The sequence below is a fragment of the Ciconia boyciana genome, chromosome 8 (assembly GCF_034638445.1).
Source record: "Ciconia boyciana chromosome 8, ASM3463844v1, whole genome shotgun sequence".
Lineage (NCBI taxonomy): Eukaryota > Metazoa > Chordata > Aves > Ciconiiformes > Ciconiidae > Ciconia > Ciconia boyciana.
In genome coordinates this window covers 24,721,221-24,739,388 of record NC_132941.1, presented here as the reverse complement: position 1 = coordinate 24,739,388, position 18,168 = coordinate 24,721,221, and the positions used below count along the sequence as shown (strand labels likewise).

The following is an 18,168-nucleotide window of genomic DNA, read 5'->3' as shown; positions in this document are numbered from 1 at the left end:
CTGGGAGTGGAGGTGGTTTCCACTCGCCCCAGGGCAGGGACGGCCCAGCCCAAGAGGGTGCTCACCAGCCTTAGATCCTGTGAGGTGTTCAAGGAAGGCTCTGAGCTGGCTGAGCTGGTAGATCCTGTTGGTGAGGACGAGCCACAAGGTGGAAATGCTGAGGGCTGCATGTTTGTGCTCTGTCTGCTGGTTCCCTCTCCCGTCCACAGGCCAAAGCATGCAGCAACCAGGCAGAGGAGACAAAAGCAAAAGCAGGATGGAGAGGGCTGGGATGTGGGTGCAGATATGAGTGTGGGGAGTGTAGCCTGCCTGCTACAGGGGCTACTGCTCAGGGCAGAGAATTTGACTGCAGATCAGGAGGCCCCTGGCTCAGCTCCAGGTGCACTCTTCATTGCCCCTTTCTTTCTTCATCCATGCTGACAATCTCTCTGAGCGTCTTTTTTCCCTTGCACTGCTTTGGCGACCCTCAGTGGCATGCCTGCGGGGATCGGACCATGCACCAGCAATGGGCTTTTCTCTCCTTCTCTCCTTCCTTCTCTTTGTCCAGGCTCTCTCTGCATGTGCCCCTCAGGGTTTCCCTTTTCCTTTAGATGCTGCAGCACGCAGGCAGGCTACCAGCAGCCCCTCTTGCTCTCGGGTGCTGTGAGAGAGCCAACCCTTCAGGGTCTGTGATGGCAGGGGATGGTCTCCTGATGCCACAGTCACCACCATGTCCTCTTTTGCACTTCCACATCTTTCCCAGAAGAGGAGGAGACAGGATAGACCCTCCTCATCATCTCATCCTTAAGCTAAATTTGGGAAAGTCCCCTGGGAAAGGTTGTCCATGTGTGCAAGGGCTGGGGACGGGTCAGGCCGAATACGCCCAGGACCCCAGGCAAGATCTCAAATCCATGAGGTGCTATCCCTCCTTTGTTAGCAATGAGGGCCACGTTGTGCAGACTCTGTTTGGAGATTAGTAGCTGTATTGAGTTTGCATGGCAAAGTTTTGGTAGTAGGGGGGCTGCAGGGTTGGCTTCTGTGAGAAGATGCCAGAAGATTCCCCCATGTCCAATAGAGCCAATGCCAGCCAGCTCCAAGACCAACCCGCCACTGGCCAAAGCTGAGCCAATCAGTGATGGTGGTAGCGCCTCTGTGATAACATATTTAAGAAGGGGAAAAACTGCTGTGCAACAGCAGCCGCAAGAGAGGAGTGAGAATGTGTGAGAGAAACAACTCTGCAGGCACCAAGGTCAGTGAAGAAGGAGGGGCAGGAGGTGCTCCAGGCACCAGAGCAGGTTCCCCTGCAGCCCGTGGTGAACACCGTGGTGAAGCAGGCTGTCCCCCTGCAGCCCATGGAGGTCCACGGTGGAGCAGATATCCACTTGCAGCCCGTGGAGGACCCCACGCCGCAGCAGGTGGATGTGCCCAAAGGAGGCTGTGACCCCGTGGAGAGCCCGTGATGGAGGAGGCTCTTGGCAGGACCTGTGACCCCGTGGAGAGAGGAGCCCACTCTGGAGCAGGTTTTCTGGCAGGACTTGTGACCCTGTGGGACCCACGCTGGAGCATTCCGTTCCTGAAGGACTGCACCCCCATGGAAAGGACCCATGCTGGAGGAGTTTGTGAAGAACTGCAGCCCGTGGGAAGGACCTGCATTGGAGAAGTTCATGGAGGACTGTCTCCTGTGGGTGGGACCCCGTGCTGGAGCAGGGGAAGAAAGCGAGGAGGAAGGAGCAGCAGAGACAACGTGTGATGAACTGACCACAACCCCCATTCCCCATGCTCTGTGCTGCGTGGAGGGAGGAGGTAGAGAAATCAGAAGTGAAGCTGAGCCCGGGAAGGAGGGAGGGGTGGGGGCAAGGTGTTTCAAGATTTGGTTTTATTTCTCATTGTTCTACTCTGATTTGATTGGTAATAAATTAAATTAATTTCCCCAAGTTGTGTCTGTTTTGCCCATGATGGTAACTGGTGAATGATCTCCCTGCCCTTTTCTCAACTCATGCACCTTTTGTTATATTTTCTCACCCCTGTCCAGTTGACGAGGAGGAGTGATAGAGCAGCTTGGTGGGCACCTGGAGGCCAGTCAAGGTCAACTCACCACAGCAGCTGTAGTGTCAGGTGTGGGGGAGGCAGCTGATGTGGTGGGGCTGTGCTGCTTGGGATATGTGATGAGGTCAACTGCTTAAGTTCTGCTCAACAACCAACAAAAGTGGACTTCTTACTGGCCCTTTCTCTTCACCTGACTTGCCTACCTTGTAAATGAGGAGAAGAAATTCCCATCCATGCAGGCGTTTCTGGGAGGAGGCAAGAACAAGTGTGGTGGGCAACGGGGTGCCCTGTGCGGGTAGCTGGAGGCCCATGGCTGCAGCGTGGTCCATTGCAGGGAGCCCAAAAGGGGACTGCGCCCCGTAGCTGGCGGGATTCAAACTTGCGCGGGGAAACCCCAATGGATTTCTAGTCCATTGCCTTCACCACTTGGCCACAACTACTTGCTCCAGCCCTCTCTGCCCTGCTGATCACGTGCCCTGTGCAGTGACACCTGGCTCCCTGGGAGTTTCAGGGCAATGCTCCACTCGAAGCCCTGCAGTTGGGACCTGCACTGAGCATAACAGGCACCTGGCACAGGCTTCCAGAGGCCTTGAGAGGCGTAAGCCCGGGGGCTACAGCCGCAGCTCCCAGCGCTTTATCCTCAGCTGGGCACCTGGGATATCCTGCCCCGGGGGGATGCTTTCACTGCCCTGACGGTATCTCATCTGCTTCCAGGGAAGAAGGGAAGGCAGCTGTGCAGAGACAACCAGGGCTGGTGGTGGTTGTGGGGTAGGCTATTAGACCCCACTTTGCTTCTCAAATTTATCTGAGGGGGACTCCAAGCCTGCTGTGAGCAGTAGGGTGGGGACACTGCTGCAGGGAAGATGGTGACCTCCAGGCAGCACCTCCAGCCTCTTGGGGACATAGGGTGGCGTCAACCCTTGAAAAAAGACCACGACTGCCATGCAGGTTGTTGGTGTGTAGAGGGAATGGTTTGCGAGAGTGGGAGAGAAAGGGCAAGTGGGAGAGAAAGAGCCTGGCTGAGGAGAAGTGTGAGGGGCAAAGGGAGAATAAATGAGAGGTGTGGATGACTTTGAGGGAGACAGGAGAGAGTTTGTTTTGGTGGAATAGGTATGTCTAGATCTTTTTGCCAGCTCTGGCAAGCATTGTCCAATGCCTGAGCATGCACCAAAATACCAAACGACCTGCAAAAGCGATAATTTCCATCACCAGATGAAAGTAGCTGCGATTCCCTTTTGGCTCTGGAGCAGGAAAGTGTCGTTCATGAGTCGGTGTGGAGGTGGTACACGTGGCAGTGCCTGCCTGCATGCAGAACAAGGGTGGGAGGTGGTCGCGGTTGAGGGGTGAGCACGAGGAGCGGCTTGAGGAAGTGTGCGTGTGTGCGCGGGGGGCTGGAAGGAGGAGGCCGGCCAGTCTGTGAAGTGGAGGAGCAGGAGAAAGGCCAGGCTCTGGTCCGGAGGAGCGGATGGCAGCACTGTCCACAGGTGCATTGCAGGTACAGTGGTGAGCAGAGCTGCCTTCCAAGCAGTTGACGTGGTTTTTAATCCTGGCCAATGCTGACAAACGCCTCTTCAACCTGGCTCCAGGGTGCCTTATATCTTCTGCAGGCAGCCTCTCCTGCTCACATACCACCCAGCTTTCCCCTGAGGGTTCAAGCTGCCCCCTTCACCTCTCCGCAGCCTTGAGACCAACTGAGACCAGTGCTTTCTGCCTGCTGGGAGGGCTCCAGGCTGGGCTCTTCACTGCAGTGCTGGTACCAGGTGCCAGGAGAGAGGCTTTTTTGGCCTGGCACAGAGCTGCACCTGCTGCTGCTGCAGAATGCTTGCACCTGGCAAGAAAAGCATGCTGCTGTGGCAGCATGAAGTGTACAGATGAAGACTGAGAATGCCTAGGTGGTGGTCAAGGGGCAGACTGTGCTTCATGAGGCCAGCTATGCAATTTTGGAGTGTGGTGGGAGGAAGCCTGTTCTCTATGTAATGGTTCAACGGCCTGTCTGTCTGATCTGAAGTCACCCTGGAGACACTGACCTACCCTGTCCAGGCTCCGGCATTGCACAGACACCCTGAAGTTTACTGGAACTGGTTTTGAAGATGTTCCTGGTAACTGGGAACTGAGACACCCTCATTTCTCTTGCAGCTTATAGGCTGTGGTCCAAGGAAAACACAAGGAGCCTCTCACAAATAGATTCTCTACCTGAAGGGGGTGAAGCTTCTCAAGTCTCTCATTGCAGGGCTGCTTAAAGAAACAAACAACGTTCTTTGCTGTGCTATTAGGGTGTATGTGGGGTCTGTGTTAGTACAGCATTTACAGACTACCACCCTGTCATCAGCAGTGCTATAAGTAAGTGATGTTATGAAGACATAGATTGTGATTGCACATGCTCCGTTCCTTACTGAAATGCCCACCCTAAACCCATCTTGCAGTCACACTGCCTACGTCCAGACACAAAAAGCAGTGCTTTGCTCCTTTCCTCTCTATACCCATCCCCTGGAGTTTATCCCCAAAACACCAATGAAAGAGAGAAGTGCCATAACTGTTTTTCAAATGAAGTTTGTGAACAACAATTGAGGTCTGAAAAGTTAACTCAAATATCTGTACTAATATTCGCAATGAACAACTGGGCAACTGGTACCACAGGTCCGTGATGACGCGGTTAGGGACTCATGCTCAATGTCCCTGAGGCTTTCTGGTGCTCTGGTATCGGTTCAGGGAGCTCAATCCACAACTGGTGGAAAGCTCACGACAGAAGACAGTGCTCTTCCTTGCAGAGCAGGGGGGTAACTGACAGAGGAGGAGAGCAAACCACCACGAGTCTCCAGCTATGCTGCACAAAGTCTTTATTGAGAAGGAGCAAATGAAGTGGCACAGAACAGAGACCAGGAAACACGTCTTCAGGGTTCAGGGAGGCACAGAGAATGGACCATTTCCCAAGGACAAGCTCCACACAAAGCGCTTGCCTTTCCCCGTTCCGCCCTACCTGCTGGCAATCCCAGCCCACCAAGAGCAGTCCCTAACTGCAGCACCCTCCCCCCATCAGCAGGAGATTCAGCAAAGCAGAAGAGAATGAGCCCTTTCTCAAGGTGCTCAGAGCAAAGCAGAGCCAGAGGAGGCAGGGCGAGGCCTGCCCTGCAGCCAGGAGCAGTGGGCATGGGTCCCTCCTGCCAGGTGGAAGAGGTCACCCAGCCCATCTGCAAGGCGTGGACATGCTCCTGCTGCTGCAGGGTCCCCGTGTTCCTTCCCGCTCCAAAGGGGATGATCCGCCGGCTTCAGCAGTTCAGACTGCAGCGGGGGGGAGGCAGACACAGCCCTGACCCCCCCAGACCAAGGGAGCCCCCAGAAGAGATGGGAACCCCGCCGGCACTGAGGGAGCTCCCAACAGCAGCTGACAGAGAGGATCCCACGGCTGTGCTCTGAGGGAAAGAGGTGAGGATGGGGCCCGGCAGGGTCACCACCACCGGGGAGGCCTCGATGAACACCGTTGAGTCAGCACAGCGGGCGACACAGGGCTCGCTGCAGCTGCTTGCAAGCGGGGTTGGGGCAGAAGTGCCCCACGGGCGTGGGAGACAAGGTGTGAAGCAAGACATCTCTCGGTGAGGGAGGCAAAGCTGAAAGACAGAGCAGGCAGGGAGCACGCACCTCAATATCATCTGTCTTTCTTTTCCTCAGCTCTCTCCGTGGACAGTCTTTGTTTTAAAAACACACACGGTGCCTACAGCTCCCACGGCCCTCATTGTGCCCTCTGAGTGGCACGGCACAGGAAGGCTGAACCACTTTTGGGATAGGAGCCAGGCACACTGGGTTTAAAGCACTCGTGGAAAGACTGATCGTACCCCATCCCTAGAACAAACATTGCTGCACTGAAGAAGGCACTGGGTGCACTTGGCCATTTGGTTGGAGAGCATCTGCCTAAGGCAGAACTTCTGGTGGGCAGACCTCCCTGCAGCTGAGCCCCACTGATCCCCTTCTGCTTGAAAGAACGCCCCTCTTCCCGGCTCTCCCCAGACACCACTGTCAAAAGGGAAAGAGGTGACAGCCCTTCGACAGTTCTATTGCAGGGCCAAGCTGAGGCAGCCCAAGTATCAACCGGAGTAAGCCCACCACGACAACAGTTCAGCCCACAGGGACAGAGCGAGCGGACTCAGGCTTACCTTGTTCCTCGAGGAAAGGGAGGCAAGAGAGGAGGATGCAGAGCCTGGAGCGGTGCAGGCTTTTATGCTGTGTCCCAGAGCCCGCGGGGCCACAAACATTCCTTGCTCATGAAGCATCTGAACACCTAGCAGTTGTCGCTTGCCAGGGCTTTGCTGGTGATTAAGCCCTTGCCTCTTTCATCTGAAATGAAGTTATACTCCCTTTTCATACTACCGAACATCGAAACAATTCATCTGTGTCCCAGCTTCATAAGGCCAGTTAACTCGGCAGTCTCAGGCTAGCTATGCAGAGATTTTTACTGGTTTTGCATCATACAGATTGCCGTGGTCACTCCAGCCTCTTCATGGTGAGCTTGTCCACGAATCATGGTGGAATTCAACCATGAAGGACACCTTGAGTTAGCTCTCAAGTGCTTTCAGTGCAGGCACTCAGGCTAACCCTGAGAGACATTTCTCCCCGCAGGTCATCGTAGACACACAGAAGTCTGTGGGTAAGTTCAGGCAGAATGTCAAGAGGGCACGGTCCCATATGGGAGAAGAGACTCATCTCACCAGCAATGTGGCAAAGCTCAATGGCTAGGAAAGACCATTGTGGCATGGAGGGAAGCCACCTGCAGGCAGGAGTGACTGCCACGAGGAGCTTGCTTACGCTCATCAGGCTCTACCACGGCCTGGTTGTGTGATCAAAGAGATGCCTGTGTTCTTCCCCAAAAGAGACCCACACCCAAATTGACCTGTTTTGCTCAGCAAGGGCATCCCACAGGCCAAAGGCCTGATGGCCTGTTTTTGAGGAGAGGCGCAGGGCAGGGAGCCAAAAGCTCATGGCCCTTTTTCCTGGGTCAGGGATAGGGTGGCCCATTCCATGCATTTCAATCTACAAAGGGACATTGGATCAGTCTCCCAGAGCACCTGGGAGTCACCGTGATGTGGAAGACTTGGGAAAAACCCTGAACTCCTGGCAAACATGAGTCACCCTGCTGTGGAATTCAGTGGACACGGTGCCCTCGTCTCAGGCATGCCAGGCATACCAGAGCTCATAGCCCCAAAGTGCCGCTTTCCTCAAGACCATTTCCTCAGGTCTTAGCACCATTCCTGAAACAACTGGTACTTCTGTGCAATCTCGTGCCACTTCTGCCTTCCAAGGCATAGCCTTTCGCTGCCTGCTCAGGGGCCCATGAGACTCAGTGCACCCCAGAATAATGTGGGATGGATCATTTCCCCAGGTTTTCTGGGCCAACCTCCTGCTCTGAGCAGACCAAGCTTCCCAGTTACCTCAGAAGACTCCCGTCAACTTCTGAGCACTGCCACTGTCGGAGAGGTCACTGTCTCTTGCGCAGCTCTTCCAGGACTACACCGCACCTCTTTTCCCACAACGACAGACGGTATTTCCCTTGTTGCAACTTGTGATTGTTGTCTCTTGTCCTTTTGCAGTGCACCTCTCCGGAGAGTTTGGCTCCATCTCTCTGTGTCCCAGCACAGCTTCCACTGCAAATCCCTGAGGGAGCCTTTACTCCTAATCCTGGTATTTACTTCCCGTCCATCTCCAGACCTTACCCCATACCCCTGGAACCTTCTCACCAGTGCTGGCACCCTCACTGTCATCTCCTGGTAGCCCACTTGTGGGCCTGGGAGGCTCAGCTGTGAGAGCCCCTGGCTGGTAGGGTGGGGACCAGGCCTCCTTTCACCAAGCCCCTGCTCAGACGAAAGCATACCTGTTTGGTGGATACATGGTTGGAGTGGGTCATCTCAAAAGCTCCTTTCCAAGACAAGCTCATTCATGAAAGCTGGTGGGAAGGACCGTTGCCCTTCCCTTGCCACTGCAGGGGCCACACCTGGATTGGTGTGCCCACTTTGGTTTGATGCAAGCTGAAGGTTCCTGGCCAACACCTCACACACACACACACAAACACAGACCCCCACAAAAAGAGGAGAGCACAGTCACACAGAAATGGGCTAGGAATAGTGTAATGAAAAAAACAATCACCTTCATGTTCTTCATTTGTCTGGAGAGGGTTTCCAGGATGAGTTGCTCCTGCCCCTTCCCAGGGATCGAGGTGAGGCTGAGCAGCCTCTGGTTCCCCAAGTCCTCCTTCATGCCCTTCTGGAAGACAGGAGTGGCATTGACTTCTTCCAGGCCTCAGGAACCTCTCCCAGTTGCCGTCACCTTTCAAAGACAATCCTCTTCCAGAAGTCCTCCTTGTCTGAGTGCTTCACGAGTTGTCAGCACGAAGACAGTATGGGTATCTGCAGGTGAGCTCCCTGCTACCTGAGTACCTGAGTGGCCAGAAGCTAGAACATGGCTTAGATGTTGACTATGAGGTCGCATCTGGCTCCGCAGGCCATGTGCAGGAACATGGCTTGTGCTAGGTGCTTGTGTTCCTGATAAGCAGCAGCGTGCACATTTTGGGCTATGTGCTGGTGAGTTCCCTTCTACCTCATTGCTTGCTAGGCCAGCAGCAGGCGTGTGGTTTGCATTTTGATTTTAAGGTCACTTCTGTCTCTGCAGGTGATGGGCCAGAGTAGGCTCATGGCAGCACTAGGTGCTTGTGAAGTTGCTTGTGCCTGAATACTTGGTAGGAAAGAAGGAGGCACATGGCTTGGATGCTGATTGCAAGGTCACTGGTACCTGAGTAGCAGATGGGCCAGTGAGAGGAAAGTTCCAGGCAAGTGAAGAACTGCAGTCTCCCAACAGCGACAGGAGGTTGTGTAAGGATGGAGCCAGACTCTCCGGAGAGGTGCACGGCAAAAGGGCAAGATCAACGCTAACAAGTTGCAACAAGGGAAATGCCAGCTGTCTGTGTGGGAAAAGAAGTGACAGGGGGCATGGTGCAGCCCTGGAAGAGCTGCCCAAGAGACAGTGACCTCTCCGACAGAGGCAGAGTTCAGAAGTCGATGAAGGCCCAGAGCTTCCTGAGGTATATGGGAAGTTTAGTCTGCTTGGAGCCCGAAGTCATCCCAGAGAACCTCCAGAGGTCCCTTCTAACCTTCATTATTCTGGGGCGCACTGAGTCTCATGGGCCCTTGATCAGCCACTGAAAGGCAATGCCTTGGAAGGCAGCAGCAGCATGAGATTCCATAGAAGCAGCAGTTGTTTCAGAAATGGTGCTACAATGGGTGGAAATGCCCTTGAAGAAAGCAGCCCTGTGGGAGGAATGAGGCTGTGAGCTCTGTTATCCCCGACACGCCTGAGGCTGGGGCACCGTGTCCACTGAAGTCCACAGCACAATGACTCATGTTTGCCTAGAGTTCAGGGTTTTTCCCAACTCTGCCACATCACAATGACTCCCAGGTGCTCTGGGACACTGATCCAATGTCCATTTGTAGTTTGAAATGCATGGAATGGGCCACCCCATCCCTGACCCAGGAAAAAGAGCTGCGAGCTTTTGGCTCCCTGCCCTGCGCCTCTTCTCAAAGGAGGCCATCCAGGCCTTTGGCCTTTGGGATGCCCTTGCTGAGCAAAACAGAGCCATTTGGGTGTGGGTCTCTTTCAGGGAAGGAGGCAGGCATCTCTTTGATCACCCTCCTATGCCTTGATTTGCTTCTTTCCAACAGGTTCGCCACTTCCCAAGCTGAGCCCAGACCCCTGGTTGGAAGAAGCATGAGGGCCTGGTCAAGTAGTTCAGGGACATGGCTATGGAGATCCCATGGAGGAGTCACTTGAAAGAGACCAGCCTTGGAGAAGTCACTTGAAAGAGACCTGCCTGACTCTCTGGTCTGCTCTTCATCGTTATGAATCTGCCTTTGTTCCCTGGGCTTGTGGGCATTACAAACAGGCTGTGGCAGAGCCTGATGGGCGTATGCAAGGTCCTCGTGGCTGTCACTCCTGCCCGCAAGGGGCTTCCCTACAGTCCACAATGATCCTTCTTTGCCACTGAGCTTTGCCACATCCCTGGAGAGCTGCGTCTCTTCTCCCACATGCGATTGTGCAATCTTGACCGTCTACCTGAACTTACCCACAGTCTCCTGTGTGTCTACGATGACCCGCAGGGAGAAATGTCTCCCAGGGTTAGCCTGAGTGCCTGCACTGAAAGCACTTGAGAGCTAACTCAAGGTGTCCCCCATAGCTGAATTTCACCGTGACTGGTGGCCACGCTTACCATGAAGGGGAAATGGCACAATGGCAATCTGTATGATGCAAACCCACTTAAAAACTCATGATACGCTAGCCCGAGACCTCTGAGTTAATTGGCCTTATGAAGCTGGGACACAGATGAATTGTTTCGATGTTCGGTAGTATGAAAAGGGAGTATAACTTCATTTCAGATGAAAGAGGCAAGGGCTTAATCACCAGCAAAGCCCTGGCAAGCGACAACTGCTAGGTGTTCAGATGCTTCATGAGCAAGGAATGTTTGTGGCCCCGCGGGGCTCTGGGACACAGCATAAAAGCCTGCACCGCTCCAGGCTCTGCATCCTCCTCTCTTGCCTCCCTTTCCTCGAGGAACAAGGTAAGCCTGAGTCCGCTCCCTCTGTCCCTGTGGGCTGAACTGTTGTCGTGGTGGGCTTACTCCGGTTGATACTTGGGCTGCCTCAGCTTGGCCCTGCAATAGAACTGTCGAAGGGCTGTCACCTCTTTCCCTTTTGACAGTGGTGTCTGGGGAGAGCCGGGAAGAGGGGGGTTCTTTCAAGCAGAAGGGGATCAGTGGGGCTCAGCTGCAGGGAGGTCTGCCCACCAGAAGTTCTGCCTTAGGCAGATGCTCTCCAACCAAATGGCCAAGTGCACCCAGTGCCTTCTTCAGTGCAGCAATGTTTGTTCTAGGGATGGGGTACGATCAGTCTTTCCACGAGTGCTTTAAACCCAGTGTGCCTGGCTCCTATCCCAAAAGTGGTTCAGCCTTCCTGTGCCGTGCCACTCAGAGGGCACAATGAGGGCCGTGGGAGCTGTAGGCACCGTGTGTGTTTTTAAAACAAAGACTGTCCACGGAGAGAGCTGAGGAAAAGAAAAACAGATGATATTGAGGTGCGTGCTCCCTGCCTGCTCTGTCTTTCAGCTTTGCCTCCCTCACCGAGAGATGTCTTGCTTCACACCTTGTCTCCCACGCCCCTGCGGCACTTCTGCCCCAACCCCGCTTGCAAGCAGCTGCAGCGAGCCCTGTGTCGCCCGCTGTGCTGACTCAACGGTGTTCATCGAGGCCTCCCCGGTGGTGGTGACCCTGCCGGGCCCCATCCTCACCTCTTTCCCTCAGAGCACAGCCGTGGGATCCTCTCTGTCAGCTGCTGTTGGGAGCTCCCTCAGTGCCGGCGGGGTTCCCATCTCTTCTGGGGGCTCCCTTGGTCTGGGGGGGTCAGGGCTGTGTCTGCCTCCCCCCCGCTGCAGTCTGAACTGCTGAAGCCGGCGGATCATCCCCTTTGGAGCGGGAAGGAACACGGGGACCCTGCAGCAGCAGGAGCATGTCCACGCCTTGCAGATGGGCTGGGTGACCTCTTCCACCTGGCAGGAGGGACCCATACCCACTGCTCCTGGCTGCAGGGCAGGCCTCGCCCTGCCTCCTCTGGCTCTGCTTTGCTCTGAGCGCCTTGAGAAAGGGCTCATTCTCTTCTGCTTTGCTGAATCTCCTGCTGATGGGGGGAGGGTGCTGCAGTTAGGGACTGCTCTTGGTGGGCTGGGATTGCCAGCAGGTAGGGCGGAATGGGGAAAGGCAAGCGCTTTGTGTGGAGCTTGTCCTTGGGAAATGGTCCATTCTCTGTGCCTCCCTGAACCCTGAAGACGTGTTTCTTGGTCTCTGTTCTGTGCCACTGCATTTGCTCCTTCTCATTAAAGACTTGTGCAGCATAGCTGGAGACTCGTGGTGGTTTGCTCTCCTCCTCTGTCAGTTACCCCCCTGGTCTGCAAGGAAGAGCACTGTCTTCTGTCGTGAGCTTTCCACCAGTTGTGGATTGAGCTCCCTGAACCGATACCAGAGCACCAGAAAGCCTCAGGGACATTGAGCATGAGTCCCTAACCGCGTCATCACGGACCTGTGGTACCAGTTGCCCAGTTGTTCATTGCGAATATTAGTACAGATATTTGAGTTAACTTTTCAGACCTCAATTGTTGTTCACAAACTTCATTTGAAAAACAGTTATGGCACTTCTCTCTTTCATTGGTGTTTTGGGGATAAACTCCAGGGGATGGGTATAGAGAGGAAAGGAGCAAAGCACTGCTTTTTGTGTCTGGACGTAGGCAGTGTGACTGCAAGATGGGTTTAGGGTGGGCATTTCAGTAAGGAACGGAGCATGTGCAATCACAATCTATGTCTTCATAACATCACTTACTTATAGCACTGCTGATGACAGGGTGGTAGTCTGTAAATGCTGTACTAACACAGACCCCACATACACCCTAATAGCACAGCAAAGAACGTTGTTTGTTTCTTTAAGCAGCCCTGCAATGAGAGACTTGAGAAGCTTCACCCCCTTCAGGTAGAGAGTCTACTTGTGAGAGGCTCCTTGTGTTTTCCTTGGACCACAGCCTATAAGCTGCAAGAGAAATGAGGGTGTCTCAGTTCCCAGTTACCAGGAACATCTTCAAAACCAGTTCCAGTAAACTTCAGGGTGTCTGTGCAATGCCGGAGCCTGGACAGGGTAGGTCAGTGTCTCCAGGGTGACTTCAGATCAGACAGACAGGCCTTTGAACCATTACATAGAGAACAGGCTTCCTCCCACCACACTCCAAAATTGCATAGCTGGCCTCATGAAGCACAGTCTGCCCCTTGACCACCACCTAGGCATTCTCAGTCTTCATCTGTACACTTCATGCTGCCACAGCAGCATGCTTTTCTTGCCAGGTGCAAGCATTCTGCAGCAGCAGCAGGTGCAGCTCTGTGCCAGGCCAAAAAAGCCTCTCTCCTGGCACCTGGTACCAGCACTGCAGTGAAGAGCCCAGCCTGGAGCCCTCCCAGCAGGCAGAAAGCACTGGTCTCAGTTGGTCTCAAGGCTGCGGAGAGGTGAAGGGGGCAGCTTGAACCCTCAGGGGAAAGCTGGGTGGTATGTGAGCAGGAGAGGCTGCCTGCAGAAGATATAAGGCACCCTGGAGCCAGGTTGAAGAGGCGTTTGTCAGCATTGGCCAGGATTAAAAACCACGTCAACTGCTTGGAAGGCAGCTCTGCTCACCACTGTACCTGCAATGCACCTGTGGGCAGTGCTGCCATCTGCTCCTCCGGACCAGAGCCTGGCCTTTCTCCTGCTCCTCCACTTCACAGACTGGCCGGCCTCCTCCTTCCAGCCCCCCGCGCACACACGCACACTTCCTCAAGCCGCTCCTCGTGCTCACCCCTCAACCGCGACCACCTCCCACCCTTGTTCTGCATGCAGGCAGGCACTGCCACGTGTACCACCTCCACACCGACTCATGAACGACACTTTCCTGCTCCAGAGCCAAAGGGAATCGCAGCTACTTTCATCTGGTGATGGAAATTATCGCTTTTGCAGGTCGTTTGGTATTTTGGTGCATGCTCAGGCATAGGACAATGCTTGCCAGTGCTGGAAAAAAGCTCTGGACAATACCTATTCCACCAAACCAAGACCTTTCCTGTCTCCCTCAAAGTCATCCACACCTCCCATTTATTCTCCTCTCAATTGTCATGACCCTTCAAAAACAATCACGAGTGGCCTCTTCCAGAAGTCCTTCTTGTCTGAGTGCTCCCGTGAGCTGGCAGCGGGACGATGGCCTGGGTGTCTGCAAGGGAGCTCCCTGCTACCTGAGCACCTGATGGGCCGGAAGCCAGAAGATGGCCTGGATGTTGACTGCGAGGTCACCTCTGGCTCTGCAGGCAATGGGCCATCCACAGGAATATTGCTTGCGCTAGGTGCTTCTGTTTGTTGCATAGTGGATACCACTTCATGGTATATCTTTTTATATCCGAACACTTCCTGGTCCAAAGGAAGTGGTCAGTCCATCAGAGGGAGAACTGAAATGATCCACCTGGCCTATTTGCACGTTGTACAATAGGAATCATCATCATTACCCTAGCAATGCCTGCTTCTCACTCACTGACTGCCGAGCTAATACCAGAGAAGTGTACAAGATATGGACGTATCCAGTGCGTGAGAAGAAATCCAGGCTACTTGCTGTGCCTTTTAATTCAACCAAAGGGCACGTCATGCAACCACATGTTAGCCCGGGACAGCGTGAATGTGCCTCCGTCTGGGGCAGACTCTCCATCTCTCATGGATTCTCCATGCCTGGGTATCTGTTGTGGTTTAGCCCCAGTCGGCAATTAAGTACCACACAGCCTCCCGGTGGGATGGGGAAGAGAATTGGAAGAGCAAAGGTAAGAAAACTCGTGCGTTGAGATAAGAACAGTTTAATAATTGGAAGAAAGTAGTAATAATAATAATAAATTGTAATGAGAAGGAAAACAACGAGAGAGCGAGAGAGGAACAAAACCCAGGAAAAAAACAAGTGACACAACCGCTCACCACCCGCCGACCGATGCCCAGCCAGTCCCCGAGCAGCGACCGCTACCCCCAGTCCAACTCCCCCCAGTTTATATACTGAGCATGACGTCATATGGTATGGACTAGCCCTTTGGTCAGTTTGGATCAACTATCCTGGCTGTGGCCCCTCCCAGTTTCTTGTGCGCCCGGCAGAGCATGGGAAGCTGAAAAGTCCTTGACTACTGTACACATGACTTAGCAACAACTAAAAAATCAGTGTGTTATCAATATTATGCTCATACTAAACTCCAAAACACAGCACTATACCAACTAGTAGGAAAAAAATTAACTCTATCCCAGCCAAAACCAGGACGGTATCACACTCAAGTTTCAAAGGGGCTCAGGCACTGAGCAGCCTGCTCTAGCTTTGGGGCTAGCCCTGCTTGGAGCAGGCATTTGGACTAGTGACCTCCTGAGATGCCTTGCAGTCTAGCTTCTTCCATGAAGCAACAAGTCCCAGAGAGAGCTGTGTCCTCCTTCCTCTGCACCATGAGCAGTAAGTGAGCCTCTTCCCCACACGAACTGGAGCTCAGTCACCGCTCAGCACTTGGTGCATCTCCTGTCCTTTCTCCTTGACTCTCCAGCCCCTTTCCCACACGCTGACTCCTTGAGACCGGCACAGCATTCCCCCCAGGGGTTGGTGTGGCAGAGCCTTCCTCACCCAGCCTTCCCAGCCGCAAGCAGGGAAGAAGGAAGCACCCTTGTTGCCCCAGGAACCACCCATGAGGCAGCACTGCCGTCCAAGTGCTTGGCTTCCCATATCCTGAGGCTCTGGAGGGCATGGAGGAAGTCATGGGAAAGGTAGGCATGAGCCCGGAGCCCCTTGACAGGATGCTGGCATGTGCAGAGTCATAATTTGCTGACAGTTCCTTTGGTTGGCTCCCATGAAGGATTGCCTTGGCCTTGCGAGACGCTGCCCCTGTGCTGGGTACTGTGTGGTCTGAAGTGCATGTAGGTGCTGCGGTCGCCTGTCAGCAGCCCTTGCTGGGAGCAGGGCAAGGGTGCTCCCAGGAGCCAGCTCCCCCTGCAGCAGTGCCAGGAGAAAGCTGGCTGAGTGGCTCTGGCAGCTGCAAGGGGAGGAGCAGCAGAGGCAGCATTAGCAGCAGCATTAGCATTAGCAGCATTAGCAGCATTAGCATTAGCAGCATTAGCATTAGCAGCAGCAGCAGCAGCAGCAGCAGCAGCATTAGCAGCCGCCGCAGCAGCCGCCGCCGCAGCAGCCGCCGCCGCCTCCGCCAACAGCAGGGGGTCAGGATGGCCGAGCGGTCTAAGGCGCTGCACTCAGGTTGCAGTCTCCCTTGGAGACGTGGGTTCGAGTCCCACTCCTGACAGGCTCCTCTCTCTTGGTTTCCTTCCCTTTCCCTAAAGGGGAGGGTCTTGCTCCTCTAGGCACTCTGGTCTCCAGTCTGTGGATTAGGTCTTGCTGCATGTCCCAGCTGTCCCATGTTAAAAAACAAACATGGGCGGAGACCACTCTCCCCTACAAAACTCACATTCTGCGTGCCTCTCTTGACATTCTTCAAACACTCACCCGCAAACTCCTCTCCCCCTGCTTTCGCTTTACCCTCCGACAACCCTTCTGCTTGGAAGGCATTTCAGGGAGTCAGAGAGGGCATCCTCCTGCTTCAAGCAGGCTCACACCACCTAATCGGTGCTTTGCCCTTTTGGGTCATACGATACTTTGAGGACAGACATTTCACGGCCTCTCTGGGCCCCTGTTCCCATGCTTAGGCAACCTCGGGGTGATCATTTTTGTTGGCATAGCCAGCCGCAAACTGTTCAATTTCTGACTATGGCTCTCATCCTCTGGCCATTGCAGTGACCTCCTTGTAGGCACGGGAGGCTCCTTTGCAGATCCCCGCAAAGCCTTTTCTTCTCCCAGCTAGAGCAAGCCTTGGGTCCTCAGCCCCGCCTCACAAGGCCATAGCCCCCAGCCCCTGACTATCCTAGGGCTCCTCTGCTGAAATTGCTCCAGCTTATCATCCCTTTTCCCTGGCTCCCCACACAGTCTTCCTTCCCCTTTTTGGAGACTAGGACAACTTTTCCCTCTCGTTAGTCATCAGGGAGCTCCCCTGCCCTCAAGTCAGCTCTCAGGTGCTTTCAGTGCAGATACTCAGGGTAACCCTGAGAGACATCCATCCCTGTTGGTCATCGCAGACATGCAGAATACAGTGGCATAAGTTCAGACAGAGCGTCCAGACTGCACAATCCCACGTGGGAGAAGGTACTCACCTCTCCAGGGACGTGGCAAAGATCAATGGCAAGGAAAAACCATTGTGGGCTGGAGGGAAGCCCCTTGTGGGCAGGAGTGAGGGCCATCAGGACTTTGCTTACGCTTATCAGGCCCTGCCACAGCCTGTTTATTCTGCCCTCAAGCCAAGGGCACAAAGGCAGATTCATAACGACAAAGAGCAGACCAGAGGGTCAGGCTTGGGAAGTGGAGAGCCTGTTGGAAAGAAGCAAATCAACACGTAGGAGGATGATCAAAGGATGCCCGCATCCTTCCCTGGAAGAGACCCGCACCCAAATGGACCTGTTTTGCTCAGCAAGGGCATTCCAGGGGCCAAAGGCCTGGACGGCCTGCTTTTGAGGAGAGGTGCAGGGCATAATCTCATGGCTCTTCTTCCTGGGTCAGGGATGGAGTGGCCCATTCCATGCATTTCAAACTTCAAAGGGTCATCGGATCAGTGTCCCAGGGCACCTGGGAGGCATTGTGATGTGGAAGACTTGGGAAAAACCCTGAACTCCTGGCAAACATGAGCCACCCTGCTGTGGACTTCAGTGGACATGGTGGCCTGGCCTCAGGTGTGCCAGGGATACCAGAGCTCATTGCCTCATTCCAGCTCTTCCAGGGCTATACCTTGCACCCTGTCACTTCTTTTACCAAAGAAAAAGCTGACACTTCCTTTGTATCGACTTGTGAGTGACAAGATCTTCCTTTGTGAGTGACAAGATCTCTTGCTGCATCTTATGACTCCTACCTCTTGCCCTTTTGCTGTGCACCTCTCAGGAGAGTCTGTCTCTATCCTTTCCATAACCTCCTATAGCTGCTGAGAGACAGCAGTTCTGTCCCCTTCTCCCCTCCTTGCCTCCTCTCCTCCAGGATCCACAAGCCCTTCTTATCTCACACGCACGGAAACACACTCATACCCCAGCAGCCTGAGGTAGTGTGTTTGAAGGGGGCTGGAAGGAGGAAGCAGGCCAATTTGTAAACTGAAGGAACAGGAAGCAGGCAAGATTGGGAAGTGGAAGAGCAGGAGGCAGGCCAGGCTCTGCACTGGAGGAGCTAGAGGCTTCCCAGCCAGTGTTTGTCTTCCTATTTCTTCAGGCTCTGGAGGGAATGGAGGAAGCCATGGGAAAGGTACACGTGTGCCTGGAGCCCCCTGACAGGATGTTGGCACGTGCAGAGCCACAGTTTGCTGATGGTTCCTTTAGTTGCTCCCATGAAGGATTGCCTTGGCCTTTGCGAGACGCATCAGAAGTGTGCTGCCCCTGTGCTGGGTATGCCTGTTCCGCGGGGTCTGAAGTGCCTGGAGGTGCTGCGGTCACCTGTCAGCACCCCTTGGTGGGAGCAGGGCAT

General features: G+C 54.2%; 2 non-coding genes across 2 annotated transcripts; one reads left to right on the top strand and one right to left on the bottom strand.

Annotated features, from left to right (window-relative positions):
* Positions 1-2,383: 2,383 nt before the first annotated feature.
* TRNAS-AGA (transfer RNA serine (anticodon AGA)) lies at positions 2,384-2,465 on the bottom strand. Its single transcript has one exon. It is a non-coding gene; the product is annotated as a tRNA-Ser (tRNA).
* Positions 2,466-15,836: 13,371 nt separating this feature from the next.
* TRNAL-CAG (transfer RNA leucine (anticodon CAG)) lies at positions 15,837-15,919 on the top strand. Its single transcript has one exon. It is a non-coding gene; the product is annotated as a tRNA-Leu (tRNA).
* Positions 15,920-18,168: the final 2,249 nt, after the last annotated feature.